The following is an 8,524-nucleotide window of genomic DNA, read 5'->3' on the forward strand; positions in this document are numbered from 1 at the left end:
CTCACCAGCCCTTCCTGGCTGCTCTAGCTAATGGAACAACACACACACACACACACACACACACACACACACACACACACACACACACACACACACACACACACACACACACAGCAAAGCACACCTATTCTGCCTTGGAATGAGTTGCGTGCCATTTATGTGAGGTTGCAGGATGTGCTTTGTGTTAATTTGCAAAACATCGATGGATGATTTAAAAAAATATCTTCTGAAATATAAAATAATAATAACTATGACACGTTATTATTTATCATAATGGACAAAAAACACTGATCCAAGGAGTAAGTTTAAACAGAAGTGGTAGTCAACCAAGTAACTGTACTTGTCCAAAATTAAATGTATTTTTATTTGTTTCTTTGTTAATTTTTTTTGTCATAATGTGGGACATCTAAAGTGAGATCATGAAAGGCATGATGCTAGAAGCAAGTCTTGGTCAGCACTTTATTCTGGCTGAAAAAAGGCCAAACAGAAGTTCAAAACAGAAATCAAACTATGCAAAGTATTAAAATCTTGACAATGTAGATAAATGCATGAGGAAACAGCACAATGGGGGGAAAGAACAAATGAAAGACACAGTTTGGGCAGAGGAAACGGGCGGGAAATGAAAAATGCAGAAACTAAGTCAGGGGAAGTACAACAAAACAACAAAAAGCTACCAAAATAAAATAAGAAGTCAGAACCTAAACATAGAGAACACTAGCAGCTATAAACAAATAAACCCTGAACACAATTCAAATGGAAATGAAGATGGATGAAACCAAATAAAAGATCAAATAAATAAAAAGAATACAAAGTCCACTAAAACTTTGGGTGCAAGACTTAGGTCCATGACATTTTTTAAAACTGTATTCTCTCAGTCACAATCACTGGAAAGCAGAGGGGGCAAACCCACAATCATTCTGTTATCATTCATAATACAACAGAAGGAGAAGTGAAGACTATAAAAATGCAGATAAATAGCATTACCTGCTTTATTTAGCTTTGAATTTATCTTCCTTTCCACTATCTTTCTCCTTGTGTGTTACAGCAATACAAAAAATAACTCTCTGACTCGATTTTATCCTCCTTCTTTCCCTCTCTCTGCATGCACTCAGCCTTTGCTTTGCAGGGTTGCTCCCCTGTTCAGATGGCTGCAGATGCAATAATGACCCAACAGATGGGTTTATTAGAGGGCGGTTAAGGCAGCCAGTGGGTGGTTTGTTCAGAAGGAACCAAGAGCCGGGATGCCAGGAGCTCTGGGTGAAAAGGAGACTGACAGGAAACAAGTGACTCTGCCTCTTTCCAGTTGTTGATCCAATTGGCAGAATCTCTTCCTCGTAATGATCTCAACCTGAAGGACTGAGTGCAATTGTCTGTGTCAGTGTGCGCTTTTGTGTCACACCCACACATATGTGCACTCTTGCTTATGTAATGCATTCATGCTTTGGATTTGTACATGTTTGGTACATATGCCTCGCCCCGAAGCATGTGCGTCTCTTTGACATGTAAATGAGATTGAGCTGGCTTTGTTCAGTACCTGCGTGTTAATGCTTGTTTAAGATGTCATCTGTCTCTTTTTGCCTCTCCATTCAGTATCGCTGGTGGCATGCCTTGTGTCTCCAGCCCCAGGTGTCAGGAGAGGTTCTTCGACCCCTCGTTAGTGTCGTAGAGTGGGCGTGTGTGTCTGCATTTGTGTGCGTGTGCGTGCCCTGCTGGAACATGCCTCTCTAGATCACAGGACAATATGGGCCACATCAGATCATACAGAGACCTCATTATTCACTTTGCACTTCAAGGCCTCTCCAACAGTTGTTAGCTTTTACTGGTCAATTGGGCTCAATGGGGTTGATTTAGCAAATAAAAGCAAAAAAGTGCGATGCTAGTTCTGGCGCATGGATAGGATCCAAACATGAATGGAGAGGACATTTGTAAATGAGCTCGTAATTACCAAATTAAAAGAAGATCACAGGTTTTGTTTTGAATGAACTGTAATGAAATGTTAGCAGTATCTGGATTCTTTTTAAATTCAAGATGCAAAAACATTTTCCTTTAAAAAAAGTAGAGATGATAGGAATTACAAAGTGTTCCTTAAAAGACTAAAACTGCATCAATAATGCTAATTTGTAATTAAAGTAGCTGTGATGCAATTTTGAACTGCAACTGTGACAGAAGTGCAACAAGCATTGTCGCAGATTTTATAAAAAACGTATAGCATTTTGTGTTCAGTAAAGGTTGATCTATATTTTGTGCATCAGTTTCTCCTCCTGTATCTGAACTGCGTAAACACATGTTTGTGTTTCCTACAGAAGCCTATGCTTGAGTTTGGTTTCATTTTACACTTACTTTTCATGTAGTATGTAAATTTATACTACTTTAAAAAAATCGATCATTTTACTAATTCCTAACTTGGAGGAAGTCATTAAATAGATTCCTGAATTCTTAATTTTCATGTGAAATTTCTACGCAAAAGTTTTTATAAAGTAATATTTCTTTTACAGTTCTTTCTTAGTATATTAACAATAACAAAATCATAAGCACAATATCAGTAGATTTAGTAACTGTTTCCACCCGTCTTCTGTGGCGTGTAAGGCACACACAACACCTGGAGGGAAAAAATCAACCGCTTGTTAAGGCTCGGTGGAAGTCCCTTCATGGTCTCTCACCTCCAAAACCTCAGCCCAGGACCGACCACCCCCAACCCCACCCGGATGCTGGTGACCGCCCCCACCCTTCCCACTCTTCTACCGCCCCCCTTCTTCCCTCTTCAAAGGTCATCCAGCCCTCACCGGTGCCCCACACCACCCCCCAAAACCGCGGAGAGAAACGAAATGAAGGGTATGAACACTGAGCTTTTAGCCCCTTGTCCTCTCTAGCTGTGTATCTATCTCCTTTGTTGTCACACTTGAGCAATGTATACTACACCATCACTCCCCATCTGTCATTTATGGAGACCATGATCTTTGACTATCCAGAGTCTCTCTTCGCATAAAGACTGAGAATATGACAGGAAAACAAAAACAAACAAACAAGAGGACTCAATTCCAGGCCCCATATTCAAAACTATACACCTTATGGGCACCCCTGCAAAGACTCAATTCATCCACGTCTGTAATCCTCCTAATCTGTCACTATGACCCAAGGTAATGCGATGTCACCACAAGTGTTTTGGCTTTGCTCTTGACTCAACCATGTTGACACCTTACGTCTCCTCAGAAACTCTCCCTGACCCTGGCTGTAGCCCTCTGGCCTCCCCTCGGTGACACCATGTCTCCGTCTGCCCTGTCTCAAACAGCTACATCGTCTCAGGCACAGTTTGGCCTGGAGCCGGCGACACAGTACACAGCAACCCTCGTTCAGGTAGCGTAAATGTAGTCTGGCATGACACTGAGTGCACACTACGTGCACCTAAGATGTAAACAAACTTAGGAATCAAACAGCCCCAGCCTACAGCATCGCTCACAAAAGCTTACAATATCCACCCTTGACACAAGACGATGCCAGACTCCCTCTCGCACCTCACTTTTGCCTCTTCTTTTTCTTTGCATGACACTAGCGTTTGCACCGAGCACCAATTGGCATGACAGTGTGACCCCCAACCTTTTTTCTGCTTGTACCCACATCTCGTCCCCTCCCATATCTGTTCTCCTTCTTTTCCTCATCCCCTCATCATCCGTGTCTCCCCTCCTCCCGCCTTACCCTCACCCACACCCCTGCTCTTCCCTCAGTGACAATATCCTGGTAATGGTGGCCTTTGTTTTTCTTGGCCCGGGCGCCTGGATTTGTCAGGACGCATTTCCTGCCCGCAGACTGAGGGGGCTGCTGCTGCGTGGCAATCTGGGCTCACTTCTCAGGCAGCTAAACCCTTTGACACTGTGCTTTTTAATTAAAATTACATTATGATTAATCAGGCAGAAGGAGGGGCCCTCCCCCTCACTTGCACTCCCTCCTCCTCCTCTTCCACCTCCTCCTTCCCTTCTCTCCTCTGTCCTCCCGCTCAGTTTCCAGGCAGGTTTGATTACAACCTGTGACGGACGCTCCTCACTGCCAAGCCGCTAAAGATGTGCTGGCAGATGCGGTGGACTGGCCAGCTTGTCAAGCCCCGGGGTTGCAGGCGGCTAGGGAGAGTAGGACAGAGTGACAGAGGAAGGGAGTGAATGGAAAAAGAACAGAAGGAGCAGCAATTGAAAGAACGTGGAGAAGAGATTGCATTGAAAGACCATTAAAGTGGCAAGAGAAGGAAACAAGGAGAAAAGAGAGAAGACAGCCAGAGACCTAAAATCATCCAGAAACTCTCAGGCTGGTTGACAGGCAGGCTGGCAGGCAGAGCTCCTGGATGGCTATATTGATCTGAAGAGTACATACACTGCTTCCCAGAACAGAGAGCTGAACAAGATGAATGTGTACAAGAGGGTACTTTGGGTTGCTTGTATCACAGGTGGCATGGTAAAATGTACCCTGGGCCAGTGCGTATGGGTATGTGCTTAATCAGGCTGAAATTATCATGTTAGAAGTGTGCGGAGATCTGTCAACAAAAGGTAGAACAATTGAAAACACGCCAGTGACAGACCGCAGCAGGACTTAGTGACATACGATGATATGGGGAACGCAACAACCAGGCACCCGTCTAGCCTCGCTTTATTTCACACAATCCTTCAACATTGAATAGTTTTATGATAACGGAAGGTATATTTTTTCTGTTCTCTTCACGTTTATAGCAACTCATGACATTAGCTGCTTTACGCTCACTGTATTAGGCCATATATCATGTGTGACAATATCACCATGGCACGTACTTTTTGGGCTTTGGGTATTTAGGATAATTTAGGAGGTTCTCATCTTGCACTTGCATCCATGAACGTCTGCGTAATGCTCATTTTAAGGGTTAAGTGAGTGAGATTGGACAGTTCAGTCTCACCATTTAATAGATCTCTAATACTCACTGAAGTCTACCAGTGTGTAAAATTCACACAGGATATTGCAAAGGTCTGAGATGTTATATCCTGTATCACACCAGTGCATATGCATATAAATTATATTGGAAAGTCTTTTGTAAACAATAATCAAATACAGATGAAGACTTTTAAGCTCCAAGTCTTTAATTCAATTGGTCTAATCACAAGCAAACAATTTGGTAGGATATTGTTTTTGATATATTAATTGATTTTTATAATTTCATGGTTGCTGTGGAAGGTGATGCTGCATTACAGTTTATTTCACCCCCCAAAAAATTATATTAGACTGGCAACTGTTCCTTACAATTAAAAAACAATCAGAAACAATCAGCAGCAGAATTCATTTAAAAAAATCAGATCTGTTTTCTATTTTGTACTATTTTCATGTTGTTTTTCCATTTTTTCTCTCTTTATTTCTCAGCATTCACCTTCTCAGCAACCTGAGCTGAACAGGCCTGTATTGAATGTCCTTTGGCCACACTGACAGGCAGTATTAAAAGCCAGTAGGTGGTCTTTCACTGTCACTGGGCAGAAGCCCCTCGTCACAGCACATTAATTACACACTCTCACCAGCTCAAACTAGGCTCGCCAGTTCGTGCATGAGACAGATTAAGAACATAGCTGAGTGTGTGTTGTTTAAAAATCTGCATTTACTCCCCACGTTGTGCAAATGTTGCTCGAGACACACACCTGGAAGTGAGCAGTCACTATTTTAAAATGTGAAAAGTAGTTCAAACTCAGTGGACCTTGTGACGGTTCTCGATGAGTGGGCTGGAAAGAGAGTACAATCTGGTTGTGTTTGCCATTTTTCGTTAACTCTACAAACACCATGCTGCAGCCGCATGCGCCAAAGTAAACCACAGTCAGGTTTTGCTGAAGAAATCAATCTACAATGCCTCCTTCTTTGAGTCCATGCATATGAACAAATGTCTATATGATCATGTGCTTGTAGTTACACTGCTGTTCGTGTGTTAGTTTGTGTACACTGAATATAGGTGGGCGCATGCAGGTGTGCACATCCTTTTGTGCATGCGTGGTTTGTCACGTTGCTCCCTCTGACCTGACCCAGCCATGAACTCTGGCGCCCTTGCGATCCATACGTATCATTTACCCGCTGCCCTCCCTGCCGTCTCGCCTAATGCACAGAGGCGTGAAACACCTCGTAATGCTCAATCACAGCAGGGCACAGCATGCTAGGAACCATCCAGAGTGACAGCACGGGACCAGGGAGGCAGCCAACTGAGGGAAGAAATGCCACATCGCCCTCAGGGAAAGGAAGAGAGGGAGTGGAGGAGGAAGGGCGAGACAAGTGAAGGACTTGAGGGGTTATGGAGGCTCGGGGAAAGGGGGAATATATAGAAGGGGTACCAGTGGGGTTTAGGGTGGTCTGGGTCCTGAATAGCAGAAGACAGAAACCTTTATAAATGTTGTAGCTTCTATCTGCATGTTTTCATTGCTGCCTCCTCAACAAAAAAATTATTATTGATTAATTGGAGTGGCTAGATCAGGCCTCTTAAACCTATAGCTGTGGAGCAGCACGTGGCTCTTTTGTCCAACTTCCTATGACTTCAACAAAACAAATTAGATTAATAAGTTTTTTCATTCACACCATCAGGTTTCCTGATTTACAGGCGCACTTTATCTGCTACTGTAGCCAGAATCAAACTGAAATTGACCAGTTGTTTTTCTTTTGCTATATTTTTTAAAAAGCTATTAGGCTATATATTTGATTTTTTTTATAATAGTGAGCATGACTCAAACTGGTCTGCATAGCTTTACTCATTTTTGGAGTAGGCTCATCCCAGGGATAGACTTTAGTGACAAGGATGACATTATCAGTGTCCAGGCAGGCTCTTTTTTTGTTGCCTTTTACATGCACTTTGTCTTTATGTCTTTATGTAGCTTGGTGTAGGTGTTATAACTGACATTACTGACATTATTACAGCTCACTAGGCAACACATGGCATCAAATCAAATTTTAAAATTACAAGTAAGTGGCTATGCACTTTTAGATATCCTCATCTAATCATGCATACTACCCATTAAAAGTTGATTGCAAGGGAGTGATGACAGACAGCTTTTTAATGCTGCTATGCAGAAGTGCTCAATAACAGATAACAGCTAATGATCTTAAAGCAACAAAATAATCCTTGTTCCTTTGCTCACACTCCAACCTCGGATCAGCACATTTAAATCTATCCCATCTGGAAATGCAGTTTCTCGTTTTGTTTTCCAGGGCTCATATATAAAAATAAATAAAAATAAATATTTCTCTGATTTTCTTCGGTTGACGTGAATATGGTCTGAATTCTGACTCATTCTTTGATGGGCACCGTGATGATGTGAATGATGGCTTTCTTGCATAGCCAATGCGGTACTGGAAGTGAAAAATGGTGCTGGAAGGAAAAGAAGAGAAGCAGGAGGGACAGAGAGACAAGATGGAGATAGAGAGAAGCAACAGACGGAAGTCACACTTGTGAACTTGAAGGTGTGACAAACTTTATCATCTTTAAAGGCAGCTTTTTGGACTGCTGTTTTAAAACCCACTCTTTCTGTTCTAAAACAGTTCATATGTGTAAATATTTTACAAACTCTAATGAAGTATTAAAAAATACAGCACACTTTAAAAATGTGTCAACTTTTAGTGTGGATCTGTTGCCTGAAGGTAATTACTGAAACTGAAAGTCAGCAATATTATTTACAATTCTTATTTACACAAATATCAAACACTGAAACTTAAGAGACATTTTTAATACTAATTGTTGCATATAAACTAAACACGGGAACACGTTAACCATCACCAAGGACCATCATTCTGACTCACCGGCACCTTCTCTACTTGTAAAAACCAGACTAGCTAGCATCTGAAGAATTTTACACACAGATACATAAGCCTCAGAAAGTGTGAGACGCTGATGTTGGCAGAAAGCTCTATCTGATGCAACTGAGAACAAAAATTATTATTTTTTGCCTAAAGTCAGCACAATTTTGCAATGAAATGTAAACGAGAGGGGAGATGTGCTTCCATCCTGGAAAAACCTTGCCTGTCCTTGCCCTGTGGACTCATGCCCAGGCCATGGGCCTCTTCTAGGCCAAGTTGCCCAATGGTCCAGTTAATCATATGCAGTGCCGCGAGGAAGCTTATGCTGGCCTATGCCAGTTTGTGCCTCCATAACAGCAGGATATTGAAGCCAGAACTGCAGTAAGAGGGGGGCCCTGACAGACTGGCTTGGCATCTGAGACCTTGGCTTGGATTTGAAGATGAGTGGACCCCTCAGAACCTGAACCCCCTCCCTATGTTTTTCCTAGTGTCCAGGTCCTGCTGTGGGGCCACTAACCCCACTGACTGTGTGTACAGAGACCCTGCTGACCAGCAGTAACAGTGACATTACTTCCTCCCAGCAGGGAGACAAAACACTGAAGGACAGTGTGGGTTTATGTGAGTCATGCAAGTGTGCATTCATCAGAAATTGAAAAATGCATCAGCGTGCTAATATTTCCACTACCAGACCCAGCAACACATGCTACGCTAACTTGTTAAATGCTAAGACTTTCCCTTTAACCCTGAACTAGCT

This window comes from Aulonocara sp. 'chitande type north' Nkhata Bay, linkage group LG22 (genome assembly GCF_057382095.1).
Source record: "Aulonocara sp. 'chitande type north' Nkhata Bay isolate Kocher_YH1m ecotype deep benthic linkage group LG22, A_spYH_male_GT1.1, whole genome shotgun sequence".
NCBI lineage: Eukaryota > Metazoa > Chordata > Actinopteri > Cichliformes > Cichlidae > Aulonocara > Aulonocara sp. 'chitande type north' Nkhata Bay.